Raw genomic sequence first — 17393 nt, 5'->3', positions numbered from 1 at the left:
AGGTATATTTCACTGGTCAAAGCCAACACCTCTTTTGGCTGCCTTTCCTTCCAGTTCTCTGCTGCCAATGACTGGAACGAATTGCAAAAATCACTCAAGTTGGAGACTTATATCTCCCTCACTAACTTCAAGCGTCAGCTGTCAGAGTAGCTTACCGATCGCTGCAGCTGTACACAGTCCATCTGTAAATAGCCCATCCAACCAACTACCTACCTCATCCCTTATATTTGTTTTTCTGCTCTTTTGCACACCAGTATTTCTACTTGCACATCCTCATCTGCACATATCACTCCAGTGTTTTAAATGCTGAATTGTAATTACGTCGCCACTATGGCCTATTTATTGCCTTACCTCCTTATTTCATTTGCACACAATGTATACTGATTTTTCTATTGCATTATTGACTGTACGTTAATTTATCCCATGTGTAACTCTGTGTTGCTGTTTTTGTCGCACTACTTTACTTTCTTGGCCAGGTCGCAGTTGTAAATGAGAACTTCTCCTCAACTGGCCTACCTGGTTAAATAAAAGGTGAATTATTATTTTATTTTTTAAATATTAAATTACATAACCAAAATTCTTTAGTAATACTAGTCCTGTAAGAATGGGGCTTAAATTAGCATTGTGCAGTGATGTCACTTACTGTACCTTCCTGAGGCAGGAAATATTGTCTCAATGGTATTGAAGGGGACTTCAGAGAAGGGAACTCCTCACAGTTGGTATTAAGAGGTGTCTAGGGGTGGGAGCTAGGTGTTGGTTTGGAATTTGGGACATTTCATGGTGAGCTTCTCTGGTCCTGTGTGATTCTTAGCTCCTGTTTCTCCTATATTTATATACACTGTGTGTACAAAAAATTAAGACCATCTTCTCTTTACATGACATAGACTGATCAGGTGAACCCAGGTAAAAGCTATGATCCCTTACTGATTTAACTTGTTAAATCCACATTAAATCACTGTAGATGAAGGGGAGAAGACAGATTAAAGAAGGATTTTTAAGCCTTAAGACAATTGAGACATAGATAGTGTGTGTGCCATTGAGGGTGAATGGGCAAGACAAAACATTTAAGTTCCTTTGAACGTGCTATGGTAGTAGGTGCCAGGCACACCGGTTTGTGTCAAGAACTGCAATGCTGCTGTTTTCTTTGACGCTCAAATGTTTCCCATTTGCATCAAGAATGGTCCACCACCCAAAGGACATCCAGCCAACTTGACACAACTGCATTGGAGTCAACATGGGCCAGGATCCCTGTGGAATGCTTTCGACAACTTGTAGAGTCCATGCCCAGATGAATTGAGGCTGGCAAAAGGGGGGGATGCAACTCAATATTAGAAAGGTGTTCTTAATGTTTTGTACACTCAGTGTATACTGTTTAAAAATTACATTTAACCCTACAGCCCTGGCATCATACACACTACACTAACTCACTAACATGGAGTAAGTACACACCCTAATGCAATAACAGGATAACACAGGTAAATTCAATCACTCAACACATGATTGCATTAACTAATTACATGCTATTCTACACATTTTGCCATGAGGCTGAGAGAAAGGTTTGCAGTCAGTTTCCTCCTAGATCTGAGGTCTCCATCATATTCCACATAATATCAGTTATCTTCGTTCTCCTGAACTGCACAAAACAGGGTGCTACACATCAGCAAGTTCCCCCATTCAATACAAATCACTATTAGTTCGAGTGAAAGAAGCTTTACAATCGAGACTAGTTGCTTAGCCAGTCAAGTACAGCAAGTTTTAATTCTGGGCAGGTTTGAAATTCTAAAAAGTCAGAGCACCCCATTAACCTTGTAAATGGGTCATTCTTGAAATGTGGTGGCAAATAGTTGCACATCGTCACGTGAAAAAGTAAGTACACCCTTTGGAAAGTGGTCTTATATATATACTGTATATGGAATTGCATTTCTGTCGATTTTTGATGAATAAATTATTGCAAAGTATAAGTACCTTTATCTGTCAAGTGTTGAAGTGAAGGTTACATATTCATCTGTCCAAATAGAAATACTACTTTCCAGGGGGTTTACTTACTTTTTAACATGACTGTTATACATATTTTGTTTATATTGAACTGATTATCAATGATCAAACATAATGCAAGTCATTTATACCACAGAAGTCATTTAAAAATGTTCTGTTTGAACCTTATCCCAAAACTTAAAGACATGCTGTGGAAATTTTTGTGAATAGAAAAGTTTTTTTTAAATCATCCCACTTTGGGCTGGATGTGTCAATGTGTAGTTCATACATGCAGAATCTACATGATCAGAATGACTATTTTACCTCAATTAGCCATGAAATCTCTTGTTTGAAACTAGCTGGGGTTTTTTTTCTGTTTTTTTGCCATTTTCCCTACATTTCCCCCCATGTGGGCCTGCCCCCTAGCAATTTGATTTCTAACCAAGAGCTTCAGTTCAGACCCTCGCCATTTGAGTGATAGCTAGCAAGATGCACACACAGCAGAGCGAGAATAATGACGGGATGCACATATGTGCACATATGACATTTTATGTGATTTTCAGGGACCACGTTTGGCTCGTAACTGCTACTTTTGGAACTACTGGCTAAAAAGTATACAACAGTACCAGAGGATTTCTTTAACCCATTCCTTAACTTGTCTGAATGCCTAAACTTAAACTTGAGTTTTGACGTTCCTCAATTACCTTAAATGTGTAATTGGTGTTACTAATTTTACTGGTGGCACATTGTTATCATAATGGTAAAAATGATTTAAAGTCATTAAACTGCCATATTAGTTGATTTACAATTAGAGATGTATATTTTTTTAATCAAGAAAAATTAACCATGCCCAAATGCCCCCGCAATTCAAGGAGAACCAAAATATAACAATCGGCTGGGAATGCCTTAAGTGAAACATCTGCTTCCAACTCACACTCTCAAACACATAGCTCCCCTGAACGCAGCTCACTCTCTAGATCCCAATCACCTGAATTCTGATCACCTGTTCACACACCTGTATGTCATTTACACACACTATTTAGTTCACTTCTTTGCACCCCATCATTTTGAGGTATTGTTTGTTTTGATACACAATCTAGTGGAAGCTCTGTTTATTTGCGTATTAGTCCTCCTGTGTATCATAGTTTTTGGCCATCCTCACTAACAATGTCTTTTTGCCTATTCCCTGCCTATCAGATTTCCTATCATCAACCTCTTGCCTGATCTCTTGGACTTCGTTATTAGCCTTTTCCCTGCCTGTACTGTTACCTTGTTGGAGTCCCTGTGTATGACCTTCTGCCTGTCCCTGGACCCAGCTACCTGCCTTCTGTGATACCAGCTCTCTGTCTCCCATCGTACTCATTACATTAAGCAAGCTGAACTATTCTCTTTCATAAAGTATTCATGAGCCAGGCCATCTAAATAGTACTGACGATGTCACCATCCCGGACATCTGAGTGGTGATGTATTGACGGCTTCATCTAACCCTGATTTCAGAGTACTCTCAAATTACTCATTGCTGTTTGTCCCCCAGCTCTCTCACAATCAATGCCCCCACACACTGTGTGTGTGTGTGTGTGTGTGTGTATATATACATGAGGCCAGAGAAGGTTGATGATGACTGCTGACCTTTTGCCCATACATCCGTGCCTCAGAGAGCAGAAAATCACCACTACTCATATCATGGTTGAGGAGTGACCGCCACTACAGGTCTCAGGGCTAAGGCTAAGACGATTAAGCGTAAGCTGGCAGAAACAAGCAGACCCCTTCTACATGAGGTACAGAGGAATGTGTCTTATCGTCTCTGTGAGGCAGTGTATCTTTACCAAGGAAAAGGGCTTTTACATTGTGTCAACTAAAGACGCAAACAGAAGCTACAGTCAAACTAAGAGTATCAAAATGTCCTCAGCCAAAAAATATATATTTTCTCAAGAACAGTTGCCTTCTCTCTTCCCTTCCACAGTGTTGTATTTCTCTCCTACGTAATGAAAAACAACTACTGAAATACTAGACAAAACATATTTCATGCAGTAGTGGCTATGTAGAGACTTTTAGGGATTGTGTAGTTTATGCACTACTCAGATACACAATTAGAGTTTTGTGTTCAGTAGGAAAACAGTGTGTCCAGTAGTAAAGTAGTACTCAGGTAGAGATTTTAACTACTTGATGTTGGTTGTAAATAAGCAGTCACTACAGCAGAAGAAGACAAAACAGGAAGTAGATACTTGTTGTTAGCTAGCTAGTAAGTATGTGTTTTTCTATCCAAATGTACAGTATGTTCATATTGGTATACTTACCCATCCTACGTAGTACTTTTGACCTGTTCCCAGGAAGCCCTCGACATAAGACTAGAGGCCGTTGTTTGTAAGAATAACATTGTTTATCAAATGTTTTTCTGTGTAGATGATTGATAATGGCTTATTAAAATGGTTGTTTCTTGTGCTTGTCTTTGTTTTCTAAAAAGTTGTGGTGGAGAAATGTGGCTGCAACAAAAAAGAGGATCTGAATATATATTGAACAATAATATAAACACAACATGTAAAGTGTTGGTCCCATGTTTCATGAGCTGAAATGAAAGATCCCAAGGGTGCTGAGGAATATTTTTGTCTGTAATAACGCCCTTTTTTGAAGAGGAACTCATTCTGATTGGGTGGGCCTGGCTCCCCAGTGGGTGGGCCTGTGCCCTCCAAGGCCCACACATGGCTGCACCCCTGCCCGGTCATGTGAAATCCATAGATTAGGGCCTAATTAATTTAAATTGACTGATTTCCTTATAAGAACTGCAACTAAGTCATATCTTTGAAATTTTTGCATGTGGCGTTTAGATTTTTATATAGTATAGTTAAGTCAAAGCTGAATGAAGACAAAGCCTCAAAGGGATTAACAAAAGTATACATGTAATTTTATAATTAATTTCATTTTAAAAATGCAAGTACGTTTGTATAAGCATACTAGTTCTTGTTTGATGATATAACTACAGTTAGAAACTTAAGGAAATAACATGTGCACTACTCTAGTCCCTCAGTCTTCATGATAGTGTACACATTTTTTATTTATTTAACCTTTATTTTAATTATGGTAATGTAACAACATAATACAAACAGTGCTGATAAAGGCTGTTCGAGTTATTAATAGTTGTCTGTCTGTTTATCTCAGTCTGTCTCCCTCTGCCCTGCTGACAGTCTGCTGCCACTGAGCTTCCACACAACACACTGATGAATATTCAAAATATATATTTTAAAAAAAGGGAGGTTCTATGTTGATTAGGTGATGCATAATTGCGATAATCCCAGTCAGTATTAGAAAACAACCTGGTGTTACCTAGGTTACCCCATTGGCTCACAACAAATAGTTCACGTTTTTCAAAAGCAATTTTGTTGTTGTCTGCTTGTTTTAGTCAAATACAAAACAACATTTAAGAAAAGTACAATATGTCTAATCCTTAACAGTCTATTAACGCACATGTGTGTCAATCTAAGGGTGTGTTTGTAAATTTACTCTGGCTATCTACTCCGATTTCAGAGCACTCTAGTCTGAGTGTGCCAGAGCGCAGAATAACTGGCAACACTTTCCATGACATAGACTGACCAGGTGAATTCAGGTGAATCCAGGTGAAAGCTGTGATCCCTTATTGAGGTCACTTGTTAAATCCACTTCAAATCAGTGCACATGAAGGGAAGGAGACAGGTTAAAGAAGGATTTTTAAACCTTGAGACAATTGAGATATGGATTGTGTATGTGTGCAAGAAAAAAGGTCAAGAAAAAAGATTTTAGTGTCTTTGAATAGGGTATGGTAGTAGGTACAACTCAATATTAGGAAGTGTTCTGCAACAGGGTGATTCAATTAAGATCCTACACCTGTACACACACCCTGTTTCTTTCTCAGTGATTCCATCTTCACTCATTGTGAGACCGTGTTTTTAACTAGCTCTTAAACAGCTATCTTTAGCCTAGTGTCTTTGGAGAACCAAGCTGGCAATTATTTAAAAAAATATATAATAATAATAATTAAATAAAATAAATTGTGCAAGAGTGCCAGAGGTGAATATGTGTCACTGCAAAGGACACAGGGCAAGGCCTTACCGAGCCAGGGTTGGCAGATCTGTAGAAACCTCAAGCTAAAACTTTTAATTTAACTCTAGCATTTTGGATTTGAGATCAAATGTAGCGACAATACAGAATGTCACCTTTTATTTGAGTGTATTCTCATATTTGATCATATCCCCAAGACATGCTACGTTAATGTGTGTGTTACCGTGATTACTTGTTAGATATTGCTGCACTGTCGGAACTAGAAGAACACGCATTTCGCTACACCTGCAATAACATCTGCTAAATACGTGTATGTGACCAATACAATTTGATTTGATTATGGATAATCATGAATGAATCGTGACTATTGATGAGTGAGAAAAGAACACCGGCACATTAACCTCCGCTGTTATTGGTAATGGTGAGAGGTTAGCATTTTTTTTTAGGGGGGGGGGGGGGGGGTATGACACACACAGAGAGAGAGAGAGAGAGAGGGGGGTGGTATGATCTTTCTGCCTGTGTCATTTTCTCACTCATTACATTTTCACGATTTATTCCTCAATATCCATAATCATGGAGGCATTTCACATTAATATAGAGGTGTTCAGAAACATATTTTCTTATTAACAATTTACCATTCTCTTCTATTGGACACAACAATCTGAGACAAAACAAAACAAACTGAAAAATGCATCCAACAAGTTTGTAGATTCACACGCTTGGTGCAGTCATTGCGTGCTAGGAATATGGGTACAACAAAGATTTGATTACTTTAATACACTGTCCAAATACCTATGACACCTTCAAATGGGGGGACTAGATACATAAAGTGCTTCCATTTGCAAACGGTAAAACAGATAGGTATGAAAGATAGAGAGAAAGAGATACAGACAACGTGAGAAGTAACGTTACACACCGCTGCAGAGAGGGAGAGAGAGAGCAGCTGCAGTTGTACTTACAGGGGAGAAGAGGTCGCCCGCGAAGGGAAACAGAAGCCTCTCTCCTTCTGTTTACGGTATCCAGAGATTTCCCAGGTGTGTGTGTGTGTGTGTGTAAAAGTGTAATTCTGTGTTTTAGGCAGATAATCCAGAGCTGCAGGAATGTTATTCCGATGGTAGCAGGCAGAACACAAGCAAGAGAGAGAAATAGAGAGAGCGTAGTAGCAAGAGACAACCACTCCAATCTCCCCCTCTGACAGCGCAGGACTCAGCCACTCCGTCCGCCTGCATGCAATGACCTGCTGACTGAAAAATAATAAACAGAAAAAAACAGAAGCTAACTCGAGATTATGAGAAGAGAGGGAACGCTACAGAAGAGTGTTATCGTCAATCTCTCTCTCCGCCCCCTACAGCATTTACCCCGCCCTCATTGTTATAGCAACGGCCAATCACAGCTCAGCATCGCACAAGCGTTCCACAGCCTGCCCTGCAGTGTTGACATGATTCTCACTTTAACCAGCTAATGCAGGACAGCCATTTTTTGGAAACAGGTTGAAGCAACTGAACAAATCAAATTGTATTTGTCACACGCGCCGAATAAAACCGGTGTACACCGTACAGTGAAATGCTTACTTACAAGCCCTTAACCAACAATCCAGTTTTAAGAAAATACAAAAAAAATGAAGAGATAAGTATAACAAATAATTAAAGAGCAGCAGTAAATAACAATAGTGGGGCTATATACAGGGGTTACCCGTACAGAGTCAGTGTGTCAATGTGCAGGGGCACCGGTGTCGAGGTCATTTATGTAATTATGTACATGTAGGTAGAGTTATTAAAGTGGCTATGCAAAGATAATAACAGAGAGTAGCAGCAGCGTATATGGGGGGGTGGGGGGGTGTAATGCAAAAGTCTGGGTAGCCACTTGATTAGCTGTTCAGGAGTCTTATGGCTTGAGGGTAGAAGCTGTTTTGTAGCCTCTGTGACCTAGACTTGGCGCTCCGGTACCGCTTGCCGTGCAGTTGCAGAGAGAACAGTCTATGACTAGGGTTGCTGGAGTCTTTGACAATTTTTAGGGCCTTCCTCTGACACAGCCTGGTATAGAGGTCCTGGATGGCAGGACGCTTGGCCCCGGTGATGTACTGGGCCATACGCACTACCCTCTGTAGTGCCTTGCAGTTGGAGGTCGAGCAGTTTCCATACCAGGGAGTGATGCAACCCGTCAGGATGCTCTCAACAATCATCTCCTTTACAGCAGTTATGAGAACAACACATGCACCTTTTAGTCTCGTAAACCCGACCCAAGGCAAAAGCAGTGAATACCCAGCAAACCGGGAACATTCCCAGAACATTGGCTAAGATTCCCATTAAGTTCTAGCTAGGGTTTTATCTTGAGAAAATGTTTTGACAAAATATATTTGTTAATACATTTTTTTTTAGATTAAATATCCTTGGAATGTTCTCCTAACATTCACTAAAATGTTGTCCACAACATCTGTAACAACCACCAAAGAACATTCCCCAAATGTTTGTATGTTTGCATAAAACATGTGCCTGATGTTGCAAGAACGTTCCTGTAACACATTTAATCTGTTATTTTAAGTCCACGAATGTTTCATTAGGTTGTGGGAACAGTCTGGTGGAAACATTGTGGGGACATCACAAAATATATGTTCCCAAAACACAAAAACTGTCCGGTTGTGCAGAAGATTCTACAATGTCTCTTTTAGAGTGCAAAAAACATTAATCTGATGTTACAAAAATGTCTCCATAACACATTTTGTCTGTTCTTTAAAGGTTCCCAGAATGTTTCCTTAGGTTGTGGGAACATAGGGTTAACATGACTTGATATACGTTCCCAAAATGCTAAAACTGTCCAGTTGTGCTGACGTTCAGAAAATGTTTGTATCAAAGTGCATATAACTAAAGCGTTCACGGTAAGGTTGTTGTATTCAGTGCATGTGACAAATACAATTTGATTGGATTCCTTTGATGTTGCAAGAATGATAACATAACAGCCTTTATCAGTTCTTTAAAGGTTCCCAGAACATGTAAATACAGTGCATTCAGAAAGCATTCAGACCCATTTGACTTGTTCAAATTTTTGTTACGTTACAAATCAATCTACACACAATACCCCATAATGACATAGTAAAAACAGGTTTTTAGAAATGTGTGCAAATGTATATAAAAAAACAACAACAGAAATATCACATTTACGTAAGTATACAGATCGTTTACTCAGAACTTTGTTGAAGAACCTTTGGCAGTGATTACAGTCTTGAGTCTTCTTGGGTATGACACTACAAGCTTGGCAAACCTGTATTTGGGGAGTTTCTTCCATTCTTCTCTGCAGATCCTCTCAGGCTCTGTCAGGTCGGATGGGGAGCTTCGCTGCACAGCTATTTTCAGGTCTCTCCAGAGATGTTAGATCGGGTTGAAGTCTGGGTTCTGTATAGGCCACTCAATGACATTCAGAGACTTGTCTCGAATGCCACTCCTGCATTGTCTTGGCTGTGTGTTTACTGTAGGGTCGTTGTCCTGTTGGAAGGTGAAACTTTACCCCAGTCTGATGTCCTGAACGCTCTGGAGCAGGTTCTCATCAAGGATCTCTTTGTACTTTGCTCCGTTCATCTTTCCCTCGATCCTGACTAGTCTCCCAATCCCTGCTGCTGAAAAACAACCCTGCAGCATGATGCTGCCACATGAAGCTTGGCATTCAGGCCAAAGAGTTCAATCTTGGTTTCATCAGAACAGAGAATCTTGTTTCTCATGGTCTGTGAGTCCTTTAAGTGCCTTTTGACAAACTCCAAGCGGGCTCTCATGTGCCTTTTACTGAGGAGTGGCTTCCGTCTGGCCACTCTACCATATAGGCTTAATTGGTGGAGTACTGCAGAGATGGTTGTCCTTCTGAAAGGTTCTCCCATCTCTACAGAGGAACTTTGGAGCTCTGTCAGAGTGACCATGTCAGAGTGACCATGCTCAGTTTGGCCGGGTGGCCTGCACTAGGAAGAGTCTTGGCGGTTCCAAATTTCTTCCATTTAAGCATGATGGAGGGCACTGTCTTCTTGGCGACCTTCAATGCTGTAGCTTTCCCCAGATCTGTGCTTCGACACAATCCTGTCTCGGAGCTCTACAGACAATTCTTTCGACCTCATGGCTTGGTTTTTGCTCTGACATGCACTGTCAACTGTGGGACCTTATATAGACAGGTGTGTGCTTTTCCAAATCATGTCCAATCAATTTACCACAGGTGGACTCCAATCAAGTTGTAGAAACATCTCAAGGATGATCAATTTTATTTGTCACATGAGCTCAATTTCAAGTTTCATAGCAAAGGGTCTGAATACTTATGTAAATAAGGTATTTATGTTTATTGTTTTTAATACATTTATAAAAACCTGTTTTCGCTTTGTCTTTAATGTGTGTAGATTGATGAGGAAAAATGTAATTTCATCCATTTTAACATAACAAAATGTGTAAAAAGTCAAGGGGTCTGAATACTTTCTGAATGCACTGTAGGTTGTGGGAACATTGCAAGATGTAGGCTACCAAAACACAAAATATGCTTAGTTGTGATATAATTCATACATTCATGTTTAAGTTACGTTGCACAGAACATTCACCTTAATAGCATATTTGTTTTAGGTTTAAAATAATATTCCATTGATGTTCATGTCTTGGAGGTCCTCCAAACATTTAGAAAATGTTGTATTTAAGTTTGACCTAATATCACCATAACATATCACAGCAACCAAATTAAAGCATATTGGAATACATCCCCATTATGTTTCTCTCAAATCAAATCAAATTTATTTATATAGTCCTTCTTACATCAGCTGATATCTCAGTGCTGTACAGAAACCCAGCCTAAAATCCCAAACAGCAAGCAATGCAGGTGTAGAAGCACAGTGGCTAGGAAAAACTCCCTAGAAAGAAACCTAGGAAGAAAGCTACATTCTTTCTAGATGTAATGTCAATGTGCATTTGAGGACTGTATTGTAGGTGATATAGTATTTTCATTTCATTCATAGGACATTTGAACAGCATTTAATTATGCAAACACACCCATATTTATGTACACTGCATACAGTATATTGACAATCTGCACATGTGGGGTTTGAACCTGCAGTGTTTGGATCCTCTTGGAAGCTCTCTTTCATTGTATTTTTTTCAGTATGTAGACATGGCAGTATGGTCAACTAGGAATTTCATGCTTATTTTTTATCCTTTTTAGACATAACTAATCCAGGAAATTGATGGTAACTGGGTTATTCACCATCATTTCACCCATCTTCTTTATATGCTGAGTACTTCTAGGCCCATATTTACAAGATTTACAAGATCCAAGAGTGCTGATCTAGGATCAGATTCAGATTATGAAAAATTATTGGGGGACCATATCAAGCGTCTTAAAGTAGGAATTATATTGGGTGCTTTAATTTTTTTTTACATAATGTAAAAATATTTTTACAGTTAGTCTAAATTCTGCATTTCTGACTGAATATATTAATATGAAATAAATAAAGAAATCCTCTCTTTTAGTACAGTATATTAGAGCCTCAATTTCGTGGTTACAGAAAATGTGGGATTGAATTTGCAGGACACAACACCATTTCTGAGTTATTCATAGGAAGAACCAGGATGAAAGTAACACTTTTAGTTTTTTTTCTGAATCACTCAGAGATCGATAGATCTAGACACACCATATTTCAAGACAAACAACTCACCAGTCAAAAGTTTGGACACACCTACATTCAAGGGTTTTTCTTTATTTTTTTACTCTTTTATACATTGTAGAATAATAGTCAAAGCATCATAACTATGAAATAATACATATGGATTCATGTAGTAACCAAAAAAGTGTTAAACAAATCTAAATATATTTTATATTTGACATTCTTCAAAGTAGCCACCTTTTGCCTGATGACAGCTTTGCACACTCTTGGCATTCTCTCAACCAGCTTCATGAGGTAGTAACCTGGTATTCATTTCAATTAACAGGTCTGCCTTGTTAAAAGTGAATTTGTGGAATTTCTTTCCTTCTTAATGCGTTTGAGCATATCAATTGTGTACAGAAGATAGCCCTGTTTGGTAAAATACAAAGTCCGTATTATGGCAAGAACAGCTCAAATAAGCAAAGAGAAATGACAGTCCATCATTACTTTAAGAAATGAAGGTCAGTCAACATGGAACAATCCAAGTACTTTTAAAGTTTCTTCAAGTGTATTCACAAAAACCACCAAGCACAATGATGAAACTGGCTCTCATGAGGACAGCCACAGGAAAGGAAGACCCAGAGTAACCTCTGCTGCAGACGATGAGTTAATTAGAATTAACTGCACCTCAGATTGCAGCCCAAATAAATGCTTCACTGAGCTCAAGTAATAGACACATCTCAACATTAACTGTTCATAGGAGACTGCGTGAATCAGGCCTTCATGGTCGAATTGCATGAAAGCAACCACTATTAAAGGACACCAATAAGAAGAAGAGACTTGCTTGGGCCAAGAAACATGAGCAATGGACATTAGCTCGGTGGAATTATGTCCTTTCGTCTGATTCTGTCCTTTGTGCCAAATTTGTGATTTTTGTTTCCAACCGCTGTGTCTTTGTGAGACGCAGAGTATTGAACGGATGATCCCACCGTGAAGCATGGAGTTAGAGGTGTGATGGTGTGGTGGTGCTTTGCTGGTGACACTTGTGATTTATTTAGAATTCAAGGCACACTTAACCAGCATGGCTACAACAGCATTCTGCAGCGATACGCCATCCCATCTGGTTTGCGCCTAGTGGGACTATCATTTGTTTTTCAACAGGATAATGACCCAAAATACACCTCCAGGCTGTGTAAGGGCTATTAGACCAAGAAGGAGAGTGATAGTACTGCGTCAGATGACCTGGTCTCCACAATCACCCGACCTCAACCCACTTGAGATGGTTTGGAATGCGTTGGACTGCAGAGGGAAGGAAAAGAAGCCAACAAGTGCTCAGCATATGCGAGAACTCCTTCAAGACTTTTTGGAAAAGCATTCCTCATGAAGCTGGTTGAAAGAATGCCAGAGTGTGCAAAGCTGTCGTCAAGGCAAAGGGAGGCTGCTTTGAAGAAACTGCTTGCGGGGAGGGAGTAACACAGCCTTGGGACGAAGGTAACATATGGCGAGAAGTGCACAATATCTGTCTTATCTCCGTGTTTCAGGTTTGTAATGCTTGTTACTTTCAAAAAATTTACTATCAGCCATAATTTCATGTTGGTGTCGATTTGAATAATTAATACTATAGTTTAGAAATGTATGAAAATTAACCTTGCATCAACATCGCAATGTTGCCCAACCACAGTATTTTGCCTTACAATATTAATGGGACATAAATGGATGACGTAATAGCTATTTTAACCATCATTTTCTCATCTCACTTAAATGGGAATGTAGTAGGACATGTTTTTCACCATTTTCAATGGTTATTCATGTTTAGCCTTACCAATCAGGAGCGCTCCAGCTGTCCTTGTCATGCCTTAATAGAATACATGTTTTGATTCTTGTCACGTCCTGACCTTAGTTCCTTTTTTTATGTCTCTATTTTAGGTTGGTCAGGGCATGAGTTGGGGTGGGCATTCTATGTTTTGTTCTATGTTTGTATTTCTATGTGTTTGGCCTGGTATGGTTCCCAATCAGAGGCAGCTGTCAATCGTTGTCTCTGATTGAGAACCATACTTAGGCAGCCTGTTTTCACCCTTGAGGGGTGGGAGGTTGTTTTCTGTTTTTGTTTGTCTGCACCAGACAGAACTGTTTCGTTTTTTCTCCCGCTTTGTTTTTTTTAAAAACGTCATATCTTTGAAATTTTTGCATGTGGCGTTTAGATTTTTATATAGTATAGTTAAGTCAAAGCTGAATGAAGACAAAGCCTCAAAGGGATTAACAAAAGTATACATGTAATTTTATAATTAATTTCATTTTAAAAATGCAAGTACGTTTGTATAAGCATACTAGTTCTTGTTTGATGATATAACTACAGTTAGAAACTTAAGGAAATAACATGTGCACTACTCTAGTCCCTCAGTCTTCATGGTAGTGTACACATTTTTTATTTATTTAACCTTTATTTTAATTATGGTAATGTAACAACATAATACAAACAGTGCTGATAAAGGCTGTTCGAGTTATTAATAGTTGTCTGTCTGTTTATCTCAGTCTGTCTCCCTCTGCCCTGCTGACAGTCTGCTGCCACTGAGCTTCCACACAACACACTGATGAATATTCAAAATATATATTTTAAAAAAAGGGAGGTTCTATGTTGATTAGGTGATGCATAATTGCGATAATCCCAGTCAGTATTAGAAAACAACCTGGTGTTACCTAGGTTACCCCATTGGCTCACAACAAATAGTTCACGTTTTTCAAAAGCAATTTTGTTGTTGTCTGCTTGTTTTAGTCAAATACAAAACAACATTTAAGAAAAGTACAATATGTCTAATCCTTAACAGTCTATTAACGCACATGTGTGTCAATCTAAGGGTGTGTTTGTAAATTTACTCTGGCTATCTACTCCGATTTCAGAGCACTCTAGTCTGAGTGTGCCAGAGCGCAGAATAACTGGCAACACTTTCCATGACATAGACTGACCAGGTGAATTCAGGTGAATCCAGGTGAAAGCTGTGATCCCTTATTGAGGTCACTTGTTAAATCCACTTCAAATCAGTGCACATGAAGGGAAGGAGACAGGTTAAAGAAGGATTTTTAAACCTTGAGACAATTGAGATATGGATTGTGTATGTGTGCAAGAAAAAAGGTCAAGAAAAAAGATTTTAGTGTCTTTGAATAGGGTATGGTAGTAGGTACAACTCAATATTAGGAAGTGTTCTGCAACAGGGTGATTCAATTAAGATCCTACACCTGTACACACACCCTGTTTCTTTCTCAGTGATTCCATCTTCACTCATTGTGAGACCGTGTTTTTAACTAGCTCTTAAACAGCTATCTTTAGCCTAGTGTCTTTGGAGAACCAAGCTGGCAATTATTTAAAAAAATATATAATAATAATAATTAAATAAAATAAATTGTGCAAGAGTGCCAGAGGTGAATATGTGTCACTGCAAAGGACACAGGGCAAGGCCTTACCGAGCCAGGGTTGGCAGATCTGTAGAAACCTCAAGCTAAAACTTTTAATTTAACTCTAGCATTTTGGATTTGAGATCAAATGTAGCGACAATACAGAATGTCACCTTTTATTTGAGTGTATTCTCATATTTGATCATATCCCCAAGACATGCTACGTTAATGTGTGTGTTACCGTGATTACTTGTTAGATATTGCTGCACTGTCGGAACTAGAAGAACACGCATTTCGCTACACCTGCAATAACATCTGCTAAATACGTGTATGTGACCAATACAATTTGATTTGATTATGGATAATCATGAATGAATCGTGACTATTGATGAGTGAGAAAAGAACACCGGCACATTAACCTCCGCTGTTATTGGTAATGGTGAGAGGTTAGCATTTTTTTTTAGGGGGGGGGGGTATGACACACACACAGAGAGAGAGAGAGAGAGAGGGGGGTGGTATGATCTTTCTGCCTGTGTCATTTTCTCACTCATTACATTTTCACGATTTATTCCTCAATATCCATAATCATGGAGGCATTTCACATTAATATAGAGGTGTTCAGAAACATATTTTCTTATTAACAATTTACCATTCTCTTCTATTGGACACAACAATCTGAGACAAAACAAAACAAACTGAAAAATGCATCCAACAAGTTTGTAGATTCACACGCTTGGTGCAGTCATTGCGTGCTAGGAATATGGGTACAACAAAGATTTGATTACTTTAATACACTGTCCAAATACCTATGACACCTTCAAATGGGGGGACTAGATACATAAAGTGCTTCCATTTGCAAACGGTAAAACAGATAGGTATGAAAGATAGAGAGAAAGAGATACAGACAACGTGAGAAGTAACGTTACACACCGCTGCAGAGAGGGAGAGAGAGAGCAGCTGCAGTTGTACTTACAGGGGAGAAGAGGTCGCCCGCGAAGGGAAACAGAAGCCTCTCTCCTTCTGTTTACGGTATCCAGAGATTTCCCAGGTGTGTGTGTGTGTGTAAAAGTGTAATTCTGTGTTTTAGGCAGATAATCCAGAGCTGCAGGAATGTTATTCCGATGGTAGCAGGCAGAACACAAGCAAGAGAGAGAAATAGAGAGAGCGTAGTAGCAAGAGACAACCACTCCAATCTCCCCCTCTGACAGCGCAGGACTCAGCCACTCCGTCCGCCTGCATGCAATGACCTGCTGACTGAAAAATAATAAACAGAAAAAAACAGAAGCTAACTCGAGATTATGAGAAGAGAGTGAACGCTACAGAAGAGTGTTATCGTCAATCTCTCTCTCCGCCCCCTACAGCATTTACCCCGCCCTCATTGTTATAGCAACGGCCAATCACAGCTCAGCATCGCACAAGCGTTCCACAGCCTGCCCTGCAGTGTTGACATGATTCTCACTTTAACCAGCTAATGCAGGACAGCCATTTTTTGGAAACAGGTTGAAGCAACTGAACAAATCAAATTGTATTTGTCACACGCGCCGAATAAAACCGGTGTACACCGTACAGTGAAATGCTTACTTACAAGCCCTTAACCAACAATCCAGTTTTAAGAAAATACAAAAAAAATGAAGAGATAAGTATAACAAATAATTAAAGAGCAGCAGTAAATAACAATAGTGGGGCTATATACAGGGGTTACCCGTACAGAGTCAGTGTGTCAATGTGCAGGGGCACCGGTGTCGAGGTCATTTATGTAATTATGTACATGTAGGTAGAGTTATTAAAGTGGCTATGCAAAGATAATAACAGAGAGTAGCAGCAGCGTATATGGGGGGGTGGGGGGGTGTAATGCAAAAGTCTGGGTAGCCACTTGATTAGCTGTTCAGGAGTCTTATGGCTTGAGGGTAGAAGCTGTTTTGTAGCCTCTGTGACCTAGACTTGGCGCTCCGGTACCGCTTGCCGTGCAGTTGCAGAGAGAACAGTCTATGACTAGGGTTGCTGGAGTCTTTGACAATTTTTAGGGCCTTCCTCTGACACAGCCTGGTATAGAGGTCCTGGATGGCAGGACGCTTGGCCCCGGTGATGTACTGGGCCATACGCACTACCCTCTGTAGTGCCTTGCAGTTGGAGGTCGAGCAGTTTCCATACCAGGGAGTGATGCAACCCGTCAGGATGCTCTCAACAATCATCTCCTTTACAGCAGTTATGAGAACAACACATGCACCTTTTAGTCTCGTAAACCCGACCCAAGGCAAAAGCAGTGAATACCCAGCAAACCGGGAACATTCCCAGAACATTGGCTAAGATTCCCATTAAGTTCTAGCTAGGGTTTTATCTTGAGAAAATGTTTTGACAAAATATATTTGTTAATACATTTTTTTTTAGATTAAATATCCTT

General features: G+C 39.6%; 1 protein-coding gene across 2 annotated transcripts in view; it reads right to left on the bottom strand.

Annotated features, from left to right (window-relative positions):
* The window catches only part of LOC139413482 (cyclin dependent kinase 18), a 54726-nt gene extending 47360 nt beyond the window's left edge, over nt 1-7366 (bottom strand). Inside the window, exon 1 of one of the 2 annotated variants that reach the window (XM_071160937.1) lies at nt 6966-7366. The gene's annotated coding sequence lies outside the window, so the exon portion shown is untranslated. The remainder of the gene's footprint in view (nt 1-6965) is intronic. The other variant, XM_071160938.1, reaches the window with a different exon arrangement.
* Between the last annotated feature and the right edge of the window lie 10027 nt (nt 7367-17393).

This window comes from Oncorhynchus clarkii, chromosome 7 (assembly GCF_045791955.1).
Source record: "Oncorhynchus clarkii lewisi isolate Uvic-CL-2024 chromosome 7, UVic_Ocla_1.0, whole genome shotgun sequence".
NCBI lineage: Eukaryota > Metazoa > Chordata > Actinopteri > Salmoniformes > Salmonidae > Oncorhynchus > Oncorhynchus clarkii.
This window is presented reverse-complemented; position numbering and strand designations above follow the sequence as displayed.